Raw genomic sequence first — 15,387 nt, forward strand, 5'->3', positions numbered from 1 at the left:
GAACATCATTACAACAACACCTCATGGCACATATAAATAATTCCATATCATCTATCTCATTATTATGGACCAAGTACTGCAGTCAATTGCATGCATATATACTTCACAAGCCTGTTGTGGGAATGAAGTCTCTTCTGGATAGTTTGCTGGATGGATTTTTTTCATTTTTGTTGTTTTCTTTTTTTTCTTTTTTTTTTTTGCCTTTCACTCTCTCTCTCTCTTGGTCTCTTTCCAGTAAATGGATTGAGCTGCTTTGAATAGATTGCAGCATGAATTTTGTAGGTTATGCACATGATCAGGTGATGGCATCTGCACCAATCAGTGTCCTCCACTTGCTACCTGCATGTAGCATGCTGTGTAGTACTTCCAATTACCAATGTCATGATGTCATGGCAAATCGCTACTATAAAGCCCTACATTATGTGGGCATGGTCCCTTTACCTTTCCTGTATGGTGGACATCCTTCCTGCGTGTGGGCATTAGTGTTGCAGACAACAGGTAGCAATACCTCTTACAAGAGAATTTGCACACTCAGGCCAGCTACATATTTGTATGAGGTTCCAGAACTACAGACAGAGTGTGAGTAGTATTGTTGTATGCATTGCATAGCACCAGTGTTACAGGGTTTGTGTGTACATACTAGTTTAACATGGAATGCAGTCTGTCTGCATAGCTCTCAACTGTGGGCCTATCCACTTCATGGCCAGAGGTGTGCCTGTTATGTTTTGTCTGTCCAACACACAGGCCTTGTGTCAGATATATCACTGGCAATGTGTATGGTAAGTGCTATCAGTTCATGGCTACATCCATTTGTGTTTCTAACTTCATATTCCTGACTAAAGGTATGTTGCAGACTATCCTGTAACATCAACCACTTGCATAGTGTATGACAACACTATTTCACATATGGGCCTGTGTTCCAGCCTCTGTCCTCCACCTACATATGAGGCTATGTCCATATGACATGCTGTCAGGGGTTGTTATGTAGTGGGCTGTGAGTATGCCATCATTCCACTGGTGTTGTAGCCCCCATGCATATTCTGGGGTTGGGTCCATATATGTGTGGGCTTCATCTACACAATACATGCATGCCCTTCTGCACTCCAGAGGCCAGTGTATGTAACAGTTGTATATGGCCCTGTATGTCAGTCTATGGGGGGGTGCACCATAACTAACCTAGGCTGTTTCAACATGTGGGGGTATCAGGGGTAAGCTGGCTTAAGGTATCTGGATGTACATTACCTTACAATTCACCTTGGGTAAATGCAGGCCTACTGCTTCCTGCCATACAGACTGTTCTGTTTGTCAGTGTGATTGTGATGGTGTCGTTTCATAGTTCATAGTTCATAGGTTAGTACTAAGCTAACTGCCCTTGCGAGCCATTTTAAGCCTAGCCAGTTATCCCCTGTGAGATTCAAACACTGTACTTTCTGTTTGTAAGGCAAACACCTTAACCATTAGGCCACCCTCCCAACCCAGTTATGCCTTGTTATGTAACAGATACATCCCATTATGTCAACTGAGGTCTTTACCCCCTAGGGATTGTGCACAGAGTGTAGATAGAGGCTGCTGGACTATACATCTGCATTACTTACTGTTGATTGTTATCCTGTAGCCCAGTCTGTCTTTACTGTTGTACTACTTGAAGGCCTTGGCAACATATGTAATCCTTTCCAGAATACTGTATTAATTTATCTGTTTGACAGTTACATTAGCCTGTTTATATGTATGTCAGAGTCTAAACAACTATATGACATGGCAGATACAACTGCACTAGTACACAAATAAAACGTTCCCATGTATGCAAACCTGTGTGTGGTGTTATATACTTTGACCTCACTGTGGGTATTTGTTACAGGCAACAATTGTCATTTGTATGGGTGGCTCATACAGTGTCCAGTTGGTAAGGTGGCAACTGTAGGCATAGTGCCTGTTCCATATTGTGTGCACCTTCTACATATGTACTTTCCTATGCATATCTCTGTATGTGTATGTGTAGTTACATATCTATATCTATATATATATATATATATATATATATATATATATATATATATATATATATATATATATATATATATGCATATATGTGTTTGTGTACATGTATCTTAGGAATGTTGATTGCTTCCACACTGTACATTCCCTATGGTAGCCAGACTGTACTGCATGATATGTTACTGATACCAGCCTGACATTATAAAGGTGGGATGGAGTACTGTTAACATCTTGTGCCCATGTTGTGTCAGGTCCTGGTTATGGGATTTGCAACAGTTGGTACTGTATTGCAGGGCAGACGTATTTGGCTGTGGGGGAGGATATCTATACATACAAGACGTATGTTGCTTGGGCCCCCTCAACCCCATTAACGGTGCATGTGGACATACATGTTTTTGTTATGCTCTCTTTTATATCTATAGATATATGTCTGCATATAAATATATAGATATGTATGTATATATATATATATATATATATATATATATATATATATATATATATAAAATGCTGTACATATATATATATATATATATATATATATATATATATATATATATATATATATATATATACATATATATATATATATATATATACATATATATATATATATATATATAGATAGATAGATATACATATATATATATATATATATATATATATATATATATATATATATATATTTATATCTACATGTATAGTTATGTATATATTTATTTAGATATAAATATATCTACACACACACATACATCTACATGTTTAAATACATTTACTGTACTGTTGAATGACTGTGCTGGATGATATGTTTGTGAAAACATCAGGCTTATTTATATCTCACATGTCTTAGTGGTAAATCACTTTGGCTATGGTGTTCAGGGTCATGGTTTTGGGTTCAAGCCTTGCAGAGGTTGTTTAATTTGTTGCTTAACAGAACAAAGGCTGTTGGATACAGAGTGAATAAGGCACTTTTAAGCAGTTGTAAGATGGGTTTACATGGAGGTAAGCACTGCTAACTTCTGGTTACAGTTTCTTATACTCAGCTTCTAAATTCTAAATTGCTTAACTTATGTAGGCATAGCTTACCCCCATGCAAACAAGCTTAAAGCCACTTACTGCTGCTTAAAAGTGCTTACTTCCACTTACCCCCATGCTAATTTCTTTAAAAGTAAAGTAAAAAAGGTTGATAGGAAAGTGGTGAAAAAGGGGCACAAAGAGGGAAAGACAGTAGGGAAAATAGCTAGGATTGTGCAGGAAGGGTGTAGGGAAGGTCCATAGCTGCCCATTTCTTCTACAGCAACAGCTGTGCATATACACTGAATTTGGAGGTAGATTTGAACACTCAAACCCCTGAGAGAAGGGTGAGGACAACAATAATATGTTGTTATACCAGTTAGACCAGATAACATGTGTCCAGTGGATGTGTGTGAAATGGACAGCTATGTATGGGTCGTAACGTTTTTTGGGAACAGATTGCCCTTTTCTTTTCAGGTGAGAGTGGGATGTTGGGGAGGGTTAGTAGGTATATTTGGGGAGCTAAGTTGGGTAAGTTAACAGACAAGACAAACAAGATGCATACATGGTTGGTATATGACATGTGGGGGTAAACACCTTGATGGGGAGAGGTGTTGTTAAATTGGAAGCCCAGGCTTAATACCTGAGCTTTGGTCGGCTAAGATCTAGCTGTATTCAACTAGACGTATAAGAGATTTTAAGTACCTTTTATCTGCACTTTTTTCAAATAATACAGCATTTTAATTGATTTATTTGTGTTGCATTGAATATTAACTGAACTGGCAGTTTTGTGTTTTTTCAGTTAGTGTTTGCTAGATTTTATTGCCTGTTAGAATTCCTGCATAGACAGTAATTGCAATTGGGGGTAGTCTAATTCATTGATATCCTGTTACTACCTATTTAAGTGGTACATTTTGGAATATTTTCTGCTTAAAACCTGAACTTTGGCCAGCTAAGATCTAGCTGTATTCAACTGGATGTATAAGTACCTTTTATCTGCACTTTTTTCAAATAATACAACATTTTAATTGATTTAATTGTGTTGCATTGAATATTAACTGAACTGGAAGTTTAGACTCTGTTTTTCAGTTAGTTCACCACCCACCCTCCCTGGTCTTGATTTGGTGTTAATCTTGGTGGCTTTGAAATTGCCCACCCCGCTTGTAAATTTGTGTTTGGAAACTCCTTCTGGGCTCATCTCATTTGCTCACTCAACTGAGTGCAGTGAGATCATATTCTGATTTCAGGCACTTCTGTGTACAAAGAGAGCATCTGGGAAAGAAAAAAAAAATTAAACTTGTTTCCTGCTTTTGAGCCCCCAAGCCTTTCTGTGTTGGAGGAAAGCCTTCTAGCTTAATTTTGTTTTTTAGAACTAGCCAGTTTTCTAGTTTCAGCACTCTAATCTGTTTCTTTGAACTCAGCAGTTGTTCAGAACTCGTAAGCACTAAATAAGCTGCAAATTGCTACAGCACTCAACTTTCCTCACCTGTCTAGAGGAAAGCGGTGTTTAGTACTTATTAAATAAGCACTTATCCAGGTATGTCTAAGGGCCACCTCCCAGTGTTTTCTCCTGTCTACCTGATGAATCTGGGCAACCTGGGGCAATGCAGCAATTGCCTCATGTACACAGACAACCCTCTCCTCCTACCACCCAACACTACAACCTGTGAGAGATGCACTTATATAGCCAAACTGGAAGCAAAGCTCTCTTCACCCAAGACTGGACTAGACACTCAAGAGGAGAAGGTAAACACTTGCACCAGACCACACTCATCACATAGTCACTCAAAACCTACACCACCAAAACAGACACATAGAAACACAAAACACACACCTACATTTGCGGAAGCTCTCAATAAAAACCCGCCCAAGCATCAGCGACCTCCAAAGTAGAAATACAAGCAAACTCCACCTCCTAACACAACCCAAATGACACATAGCCCACAAACTCAGAGTGTCACTCAACCACAGCCCATAAGGCATAATGTACCCAACACTCTAGTCATAGGTGACTCTATAGTCAGGCACACACATGTTCCACTCACCAGGCTAAACAAGGAGAAAGTTACTGTCAGCTGCCTGTCAGGTACCAGGATCCGCCACATAACGCACACACTCAGGTCACTCCACAACAAGTACAAATATGACAATATCATTGTCCATATTGGTGTGAATGACCTGAGACGTACCTCCCTGGACTACATGAAAAGAGGCATGGAGGAGCTTTCCGATCTTGTAGCACAGGCAGGTATGATCCTAGCCCTGAGTAGCATCCTGCCATCACCCAGAATGATACCACAGTACAAGGACAAAATGATTGACTTCAACAATTGGCTATGTTTCTGGTGTCATTTAAGGGGATCCAGTATTTGTCTGCATGGGATGACATGATCGACAGACCAAGATGCTTTGCCAGAGATGGCCTGCACCTGTCACCCTTGGGATTATGGAAACTGGATAAGGCTCTTGCCACCCCTATAGTGCCTTTTTTAGGCAAGGTTCAAATGACAAATTCACCACCGTAACAGATACAAGCAAGCAAAATCTGAGGGTAATGCTACTCAATGCTAGAAGTCTAAACCTCAAAATGCACTCACTCAAGGCACTCCTTAAAATGGAGAACATCGACATCTGTGCAGTGACAGAGACCTGGTTCAAAGCTCCAGGGAGCACCCCTGCGTTATTCAGGCTATAATTCATATCACACTTTTCGGCCACCTAACCCGGAACGAAGCACTAAAGGTGGAGGCGTGTCCATATTCATTAAGGATATCCTCACCTCCAGGCTAGTTGCACAGCATAATGCATCTGAGATTATCCAAGTGCAACTAACACTGGGCAAGACCACAATCCAAACTGTAGCTTGCTACAGACCCCCCACCATGCCCCAGGATTCCCACTCCTCATTTTTTGATACACTGGAAAGTATTAGGGTACAACCCAACACCCTAATAATGGGCAGGTTTCAACTACCTCACCATTAACTGGGAAAACTACTCATGTACCAACTCTTTTGCTCAACGTTTTCTGGAATTCATAAATTCCAATGCCTTGGATCAACTTATTCACACCCCCACCAGGGGCAGCAATATCCTAGACCTGGTCATTACCACATGGGCAACCAGTGTTCCCTACCAGAGGTCAATTCCTCGTTAGTCAGATCCGACCACAAGCTAATCACCCTAGACATCTACATCCCGTCCCCCACCCCCAATTAGGGAAACCACCATAAAAAATCTTCTCCAAAACCAACTTCACACTTCTTAAGACAGAAGTGGCAGACTTCATGACACTCATGCAGACGGACAATAGAGGTACAACTGCTGAATCCTACACAAATGCACTTTATAAGCACTTACACAAGTGCATGGATCATGCTATCCCTAATAGAACCAAGATGCTATCCTCCAACAAAAGGAAGCCAGTCTGGTGGTCCCCTGCCATAAACAAACTGTACAACAGAAGAAAGAAACTGTTGCAAAAAATGAGTAAAATCCCATGACTGGAGGAACTCCGTGGTCAACCTCAGTAAGAAGCTGAGATCCCTCATAAAACCCTCCAAAGCTAGTTACAAAAACAAAATTACCACTGACTCTAAAGACAACCACAAAGCATTCTATAGCTATGTCAAGAATCTCAATGGCAACACTCAGATCTCCTCTGAGTTACAGCACAATGGCACTAAATATACAGAACCAACTGATATTGCCAACATCCTGGCAGATAGGTTCAGTGCTAACTTTACCCCCCCCCCTCACCCCCTAGAGGGCCCATCTCTATACTGGAAGAATGCAAAGTTCCTGTAATCATGGGTGCACAGATAAAAAACACACTCTCCAAAGCCAAGAACACAGCATCCATGGAACCTGTCAATATCCCAGGATGTGTTCTACATGAACTACAGAATGAACTGGCACCCTACCTAAGTACCATGTTCAATCATAGCCTCACATCAGGCTTTGTGCCCACCGAATGGCGCACCATGACAGTTATCCCACTCCACAAAGGGGGAGCCAAGACGGACCCCGGGAACTACTGCCCCATTGGCCCGACGAGCCTGGTATGCAAGGCCATGGAACTTATCATCATGGAACTCATACAGAAAGACATTGGTAATCTCCAAACTCTGGACCCTACCTAGTTCGGGTTTGTAAAAGGCAGATCATGTCTATTAAACCTGATTGACTTCTTTGAAGCAGTCACCAAAGCCATAGATGAGGGTAAGATGGTTCACACAGCTTATCTAGATCTCGCCAAGGCTTTCAACACCACCCCCCACTCTGGAATTATAGATAAGCTCACTAAACTAGGTATAAATCCCTATGTCACAAGATATGTTGTCAACTGGCTCATGGACATAACCCACACTGTGAAAGTAGCAGACTCCAAATCTGACTTCAGAGTAGTGACAAGTGGAGTACCACAGGGTTCAGTTCTGGGTCCCCTCCTGTTTGGCATCTACTTCTCTGAAGTACAGGCTAACGCAGAAGGTCTTTGGCTAACAAAGTTTGCAGATGACTGCAAACTAGTAGCCATAATCAAAACTCCTAACAATGTGGACATACTACAAAAGGGCCTCACTGAGACAGATGCCTGGTGTCAATGCCATGGCCTGAAGCTCAATGCCAAAAAGTGTATTGTCATCCCCTTTGGTAAATACTCTGTACCCATGAGCTACCACATAAGTGGTAGTCTACTTAATGCCAAAAGTGTGATAAGAGACCTTGAGACACAGGTGGACAGTAGTCTCTCCTTTGATAATCACATCACCACAGTGGTCAGGAAATCCTTCTACGTGGCTCACCTCATCACAAAAGGTTTCTCATCCAGAAAAATAGAGGTCATTGTTCCCCTGTACTCATCACTCATTAGACCCATTACAGAGTACAACACCCCTTTTGGTATGTACCTCACAAGACATCTACAACAACTGGAAATGCCACAGAAATACCTCACAAAGAGGATTACTGGCCTCAAACAGATGCCCTATGCAGACCGTCTCAAAAAACTCCAGCTTTACTCTGTTGCATATTGCCTACTCAGAGGTGATCTAAGCCTAACATACAAAGCTATGTCAAACCCAGAGCTGTTGGACATGCTCCACTTAAAGAAATCCCAATCCCTCAGAGCTACACACTCTAGGGACCTAAACCTTGTCACCACAATAAACAGAACATGCTGGAGGGATAGATTCCTGTCCCAGAGACTTCCCATACTCTGGAACAGACTACCTATCTATGTCAAACAGAGCTCCTCATTAGCACTCTTCAAGAAAAATCTTGATGATTGGATGGGAAATAGGAAATTCACCCCAGGGATCACTTCTGTGGCTTTTCTCAGCAGGGGCACAGGAAAATATTTTTCTTGGGTGGTGAAAGCCAGGGTACCTTTTTGGCTAGGCTTATATAGGCCCTAGGGCTAATAGCCTAGTACCTACCTAGGAATCTATGAAATTATGAGCCCTCTAGTGGAAACAGTAAGACTGAGGTCCCCACCCATTGGGAATCACCACTGCACTTTCACAGCCGCAAAGGTGGCTGTGCTGGCGGCTGAGTCGGAGAGACAGGCCGATCCTCTAGTTGCAACATGCGGCCTCGAGCTGCCATAGCAGATCTCCAAACTCCCGGTTGAGCTCTCTATGCACAATGATCCAGACTTGGCGAGCCCCATTCCCTGAGGCAGTTCCACCCGATGGTGGTGCAGGACCAACGGACAAGGAGGTCCCAGGTTGGGCCCCAGATGTGCTTGTGCCCGGTGCCACGGCCAGCTGAAGTGGGACAGGTGGGACCACTGGGACCCGCATTTCCATACTTGCTATGGCGTTTATGTTTTATCAACATATGTAGGTTAGTAATAGTCAACACATTCCAGGATTATGTATAACAGCATGCATAGATATTCCCATTAACCCAGACAACAGAACACATGCATATATGGACCACAGTGGTAATTACAACAGCATGCAGGTACATTGATGGCACAATGCCACCAATGTTGGAGTATTCCAACATAACACATGCAAAGAAACAGATTTAAATAATTATTGAAGAATAGAACATATGTCCCAACATTACAGTTAAGTCATCACATACCAATTGAGTTTGGTATTTAGTTTATTCTTGCAGATATGGTGGAGAGGAGAGAAAGATGTCAATTAACAACTAGTATATTCCTGTAGTTCGCATTACTTTCCTAGTCAGTGCTGTTATCTGTACCTTACAAGTATTAGTACACTACCCTATTGCCTTAGTTTGGACAGTGGTATGGCTGGCAACAACTATATACATGAACTGGTTTTACCTGCAGTATACACCTCTTAACTGGTATACCTGTGAAGGAATTGTTTGTTAGAACTAACTGTTTCTACACATACTCCCAGATTCTAGGTTGATGTTATGCACATACCTGTCCATCTCTTTTTGCACAGACTCTGGCCATGTCTTGACCACATGCTGGTGAATTGGGATATATGTAGACTATTGCCCTCTTCAAACTTTAGTGACTTACAACACTCTTATACAGCATTTCGTAGACAGTTATATTATGTAGCACAGTGTGGGTGACAGTGATGAGTGATACCTTATTATTCAGAGCAACCGCAACAATAACAATGCCATAAAATAACAGAGTACACAGTAGCAGTACAGGGTATCAATCTATTATTTTTAGGCACAGTGTTTGTATCTGATGGACCTGTGGAAGCAATGTTTGTTAGCACTCCCTGAATGTTGCCACACAAATTACTAGATTCCACATTAGTATTATGCACATAGATCTCACTCTATTACTGTAAACACTCTGGTCAGAGCTTGACAACATGGGGGCGTAGATGGAAAATACTTTGCTTATTACTCTTATAACAGTTTGGGGAGTTGCTAGAGTGAAGGTTTGTTCTTATACATGTGTGACAATCAGTTGTATTTCTTGTTTGCTGCCTATATGTCTGGGATCATTCCACTAATTTCCCAGGAAGACAGAGTGACAGGCTGCAGATATGGGCCAATTTACTGGACATTCTGGACATATCTGTACAGTTGTGGGGTATGATTCTGTATGCAGACTACTACCACTCCCAGGATTCGAACCATGGCTGTGTGTGCTAAAATTACAACAGTTCACATCTCTGTTGCATGTGCTATTTGGATTTTTTTGTCTGTCTTTTCACTGTTTTCTGCCTATGTCTCTCTCAGTTGTACTAAATGACCTCTGGGGATTACACCAGTCATATACAGACATTCCTACACATTTTATTTGTGTTGCACAGTGTGGGTAACAGAGTGCTTGATACAACAGTACTATTAAGTGATTGCAAATTTACATTATCATATGATGCCAGAGTAAACACATGCAGTCCAGCAGTTAGACCTTCATTGTCAGGCTGTTATGCTTTTATTTATATACAACCTATATGAGACTCTTCCTGCCATATTCTCTGGTGTATGCAGTACTTGCCTTAAAAAATACAGGTTTTATACAGGCAATTAACTTACTAATACTTTTAGATTTATTTCCTATGACAGTACATGCAAGAGTATTACTAACCTGCCTCGTGTCACAAACTTTTTCAAGTGACATCCATGGGCCTCCTGGTTCACAGCCCACTCACTTGCCACTGTGAAGGACATAAGAGGAATATTTAGTCATACATATCCATAAAATACATGAGCTGGCAATTATTAAACAGGTAGTGGAGTGATACTTACACACAGCTGGGACCTCCCCTGTACTCCTAGTCTCTTGGATCCACTGATCCAAGAGATCCCCCTTTTGCCATTTCAGGTTGGCGTAGTGATGCCTGACCTGCTCACCAGTTCGGGGTATGCCATTGGCACTAGTGAGGTCCTGGGCGAGATGGTCCTAGGCTTCCGGTTTATATTGGGAACCCTGGTACTAGCCCTGCATCAGTCTCTGCTCATGGTTTTTGACAAGGAGTCCTGCCATGACTCTAGATTCCTGGATGCCCCAGGGCTGTGCCCGAAAGCGCACACCCTCTCCCATTCCAGACATAGTGCCTGCAAGGGGAAGCTACAACCAGTTATGAGATGTATTCCTGCCTGTTGGGTTTATGTAGGGCCAATTTCCCACACTTTACCATGATTGGATGGTTTTGAAAAGGCTAAGCTATGGGCAAACCTGCTTACATAAGGTTGGCATTGTTTATAGGGGTATACCAATGGGAAAATTGAGTTAGGTGACCTACACATTGCTTACACCTACTAAGCTGGGCTGTGCAATGCTTAGCATTGCTTAATATTTAATTTGCATTATATTTGCTTTTTGGGATTGATTTATTATTCCTTACATGAAATATATGTGTCTGGTATCCATGCTTCATGTGTACGTACAGTGTATGGGGTCCTTGTGTTTATTAGGGGACTTCAACACTTTATTACAATTACACCTCACTTCCGAGCTTACTGCAGTACTCCAGTTCACATATTTATGTTATGTAGTAGATTATAGAATATAAGACTGTATATAGATTCCTATCACATGTACAGTTTCATTTTCCTATAGTGAGGATTTGTTTGGTGATACCTCAATCTTATGTACTGCTGTGATGGCTTAGTGGTTAACTTCTGTAACTATAGTGTACAGGGTCCTGGATTCAAGACTTGCAAATGCTGTTTATTTTGTTTCTGGCCAGAACAACGGCTGTTGCATACAGAGTGATTAAGGAACATCTAAGCACTTGTAAGCAGGTTTGCTTGGGTTTGCGTGAGGGTAAGCAATACTAACCTCTGGTTAAATATGCTTACAGAGAGTTAGCTTCAATATTGCTTCACCTGTATGCACATTGCTTACCCCCACGCAAACAGGCTTAAACCCACTTACTAGTGCTTACATATGCTTTTTAATGCTTAATAGTGCTTACACTTGCTTACTAGTGCTTACTCCCACGTACCACTGCACTAATTTAGACAGTAATGTCTAATGGTTCTTGGGAAGTTGGGGGATTTAGAAGCTCTATGGAGTTATCATTCATTACACATTTTACCTTTGATTTGTATCCCACATGTGATTATCTGTGGACTTTGCAACATTATGACACTTAAACCTCACATCTACATTTAATGCAGTACTCCAGTTCACAAATATATGATATTTAGTAGGTTATGCAACTAAAAATATTGGTCATAAAGTGATTTGACATGGAAAATGGAATGTGCCGCAGTGGGACTCGAACCAGGAATGACTGCTCTTAAGGCGAATGCTCTGCCCACTACACTATTGCTATACTGCTTCATTTACATATATCTTGTTTTGTATCCTCTTCTGCCATTTAAGCTGCATTAACCATAGCTAATCGATGGGCAAACCTATGCACCTACCATTAAATTTTATCTGTTTCATAAAAAAAAAAATCTTTATATTTGTTGTTTTAACTAGTGTTCTTGTATACATGGGGGATGTTGCATGCATGCATACACCTATGAGTGGTCTCACACATTCTTTTAGGACTTGCCTGCTGTTCTTTATTGCAGGGGTGTGCATATTCTGAGAGCTCTGCTCTCAGACACACCCCCTGCACTCTTACACGCTCCATGTAAGATTAAAAGCGCAGGCAGCGCCTTCATTAATATGCATGGCACTCTGTTGTCCTGCTCCTAAATGGCTGCTTCCGTGCAGGAATAAGGTAGTCTTGCACAGGAGGATAGTGAATTTGGGGGCAATTCTCAAACAAAAGAGCTTGCAAGAGATTTAGATATAGACAATTAAAATGAAACAAACATCTGTTGGTACTAGATAGAACATTAATGTAAAAGTAAAGCATAATGTGAGAAATGTTTCAAACAGTATGATATCAAGCAAAGCCAGAATTATGAATGAAACTTGACAACACAATTAAAACTAAGCACTCAACTCAACAGTCAAAAGTTTGTTTAAAGGGTGGTTGGTGGCACAATTTAAGAATTGTTGAGCTCTTAAAGGACAACATTGAAAGGTAGGGACAGCCCAAACACCTCTCTAGTTTATATTCAAGAAAAACATTGCAAATAAATAGTTTTCATTGACTATATTTTAATACAGTTTATAACTGCACAGCCAATAATGTATCCAATTCCCTAACAGCCCACACCAAAATTCAGAGAGATAGTTGTGGGTGGGACTGTTAATAAGTGACAAGTCTAAGTAGGGTTGCCATCTTTCTTTGTGGCTAAAACTGGACTAAGATCATGCCCCTCGCATCACCCATAACTCCACCCGTTGCCACCACTCTTTCATCCATGCCCCTCCCATTTTGTGACATCACAGTATCATCAGCTGAGGGGAACGCCCTCTTTTTCTGTTCTGGATGCGTGCTTTCAGACGATTCTTCCTCAGTTGCCATAAACACTGTTCCAAACCCTCAGTGTGCATACTGTCGTCTGATTTACTTCTACAGTGATTACAGATATTTGGATTTAATTTAAAACATTTATTTCAAACGTTATAGCACAAACCACTGATACACATTTTCTAAACAAAGCAATACAGTCTCACAATGAAAACAGAATTAGCATTAAAACTACTCTGCCTTTAAATCTCACATTCACCGAAACAGCATTGCACATTGTTTTCCCAAGTTTAGGATGATAACATTTTAAAATGTTCTAAGAAATAACACAGCATTAACAACAACCATATCTTACATCAGTAGCACAGACCTGAAAATGTATAGCATGGTCTGAAAATACATGTTTAGTATAAAGCAATACATAATGACACAATTGGTCTTGCAGCTTTTGAAAAATGAACCTATGCCTTTTATAGAAAGCTACAGAGCATATGCTTAATGTGGACAACTAGTGGATGGTCAGAAAACTAGCAGGATCATCAATTTACCCACCTTTGCTATACCAATCTCAGCTCTGTATGTCACAAATAATTAACCACAGTTGACCCTCAATTATAGAGCATTATATCAAAAGTAATATTAACAGGTGAGATACTATGGCAATAGGTAAGTTTGCCCTATTTTATCATTCTAAAATATTTTAACCACATTCAACAGCTTTAAGCAACATAATTTTATAAAGGAATTGCAATAATCGCATAAAAAGACTTCAACAATAGGTATCATTTCATGTTTTATTTTTCTAGTACTTAGTCACACAAAATTAAACAATTTCTTGGGATTTGTAGTATCATTAAAAGTGTCGGATGGTCTGGCCTTTTGTTATCTGAAGCAGGCAGATAGACTGCAGCTCTGTCTTTTATAGCATTATTTTCTTCTTTTGGAAATGTAAGCTTAGGACAGCAACAGCAACATACTCACAGTATCATCTAGAGAAGGCCTCACTAAAGCTCATATGAAAGAAGCATCTTGTGACTTACTTGTTACGGAAGAATTTAGCCCTAAAGCTTTGTGTAAACCAGAAATGTAATGCAATACAATGAGACTGTACAAGATACCATACAAAGTTTCCTGGTCTCTGCTCTGCATGATCAAATTATAAAAAATAAAAAAAACTTCCCCTTAAGTTAATTACGTTTCAGTTGCTCTCCTTTTCATAGCAGAGGCAGTCTCACACACACACCTATGTCTCTGATTTTGTCCAGCCATTCATTGTTGTGGTCCGCTGCAAAGTCCAAACGTCTTCTGGAGACTGGAATTCAAATTCCACCGCACGGAAGATGAAGATGTCATTTAAACAATTTCAGCTTCTTCTGCATCTGTGCATGCGACCAGATGCAAAGGGCGTTCTTAAAGTAGAACACCCATAAAAAAAGTATTTTTTTAATTAAATGAAAAGATTTTATTTTTTCCGAACAAGAAAAGGCAGTCACCATTTTCTGGACAGTGTCCCTTATTTCCGGACAGTCCAGAGTCAGGTAATGGCTCTAATTATAGCCAAAAAGCACACCGGGACCACAGGCAATAAGGAGGGGAGAGAGAGAGAGTAAAGATGGTGTGGGAGAAATGCTTGAGACCGTGGAAGTGGCACAAAACCCAGACTTCACATGTCTGGTTTGAATGAAATTTGTAACTGGACAATTTGTCAGAAAACCGGACAGTCCGGTCAAAAACCAGACAACTGGCAACCCTAAGTCTAAGATAGATTCCCATTTGGTATGTTTATCTATTCAAGTGGGAAACTGGATTGTTTGGGAGAAACCATGTAGAATTATGAAGGTGGTGAATGCTATCAATTTAATTTGCACAGAAATATCAGGCAATAAATGGGTGCTTATTTATTTTTCATTGGTTTACTGGGAAAGTCTGACTGGACAAAGTGTTCATTTTCAGTGGAGGCTTGTGGAGAAAAGCTCCACTGAGATATTAAATTATTACAGGTCGGACAAAACTGAAATTCAGACATAATGGAACATATTTAACAAATTGTTTAATTGCATTTCATAAGACAAAAAAATCAGAACAGAAAAACTGTATTG

Source organism: Protopterus annectens, chromosome 12.part0 (assembly GCF_019279795.1).
Source record: "Protopterus annectens isolate FY-2018-M chromosome 12.part0, PAN1.0, whole genome shotgun sequence".
Lineage (NCBI taxonomy): Eukaryota > Metazoa > Chordata > Ceratodontiformes > Protopteridae > Protopterus > Protopterus annectens.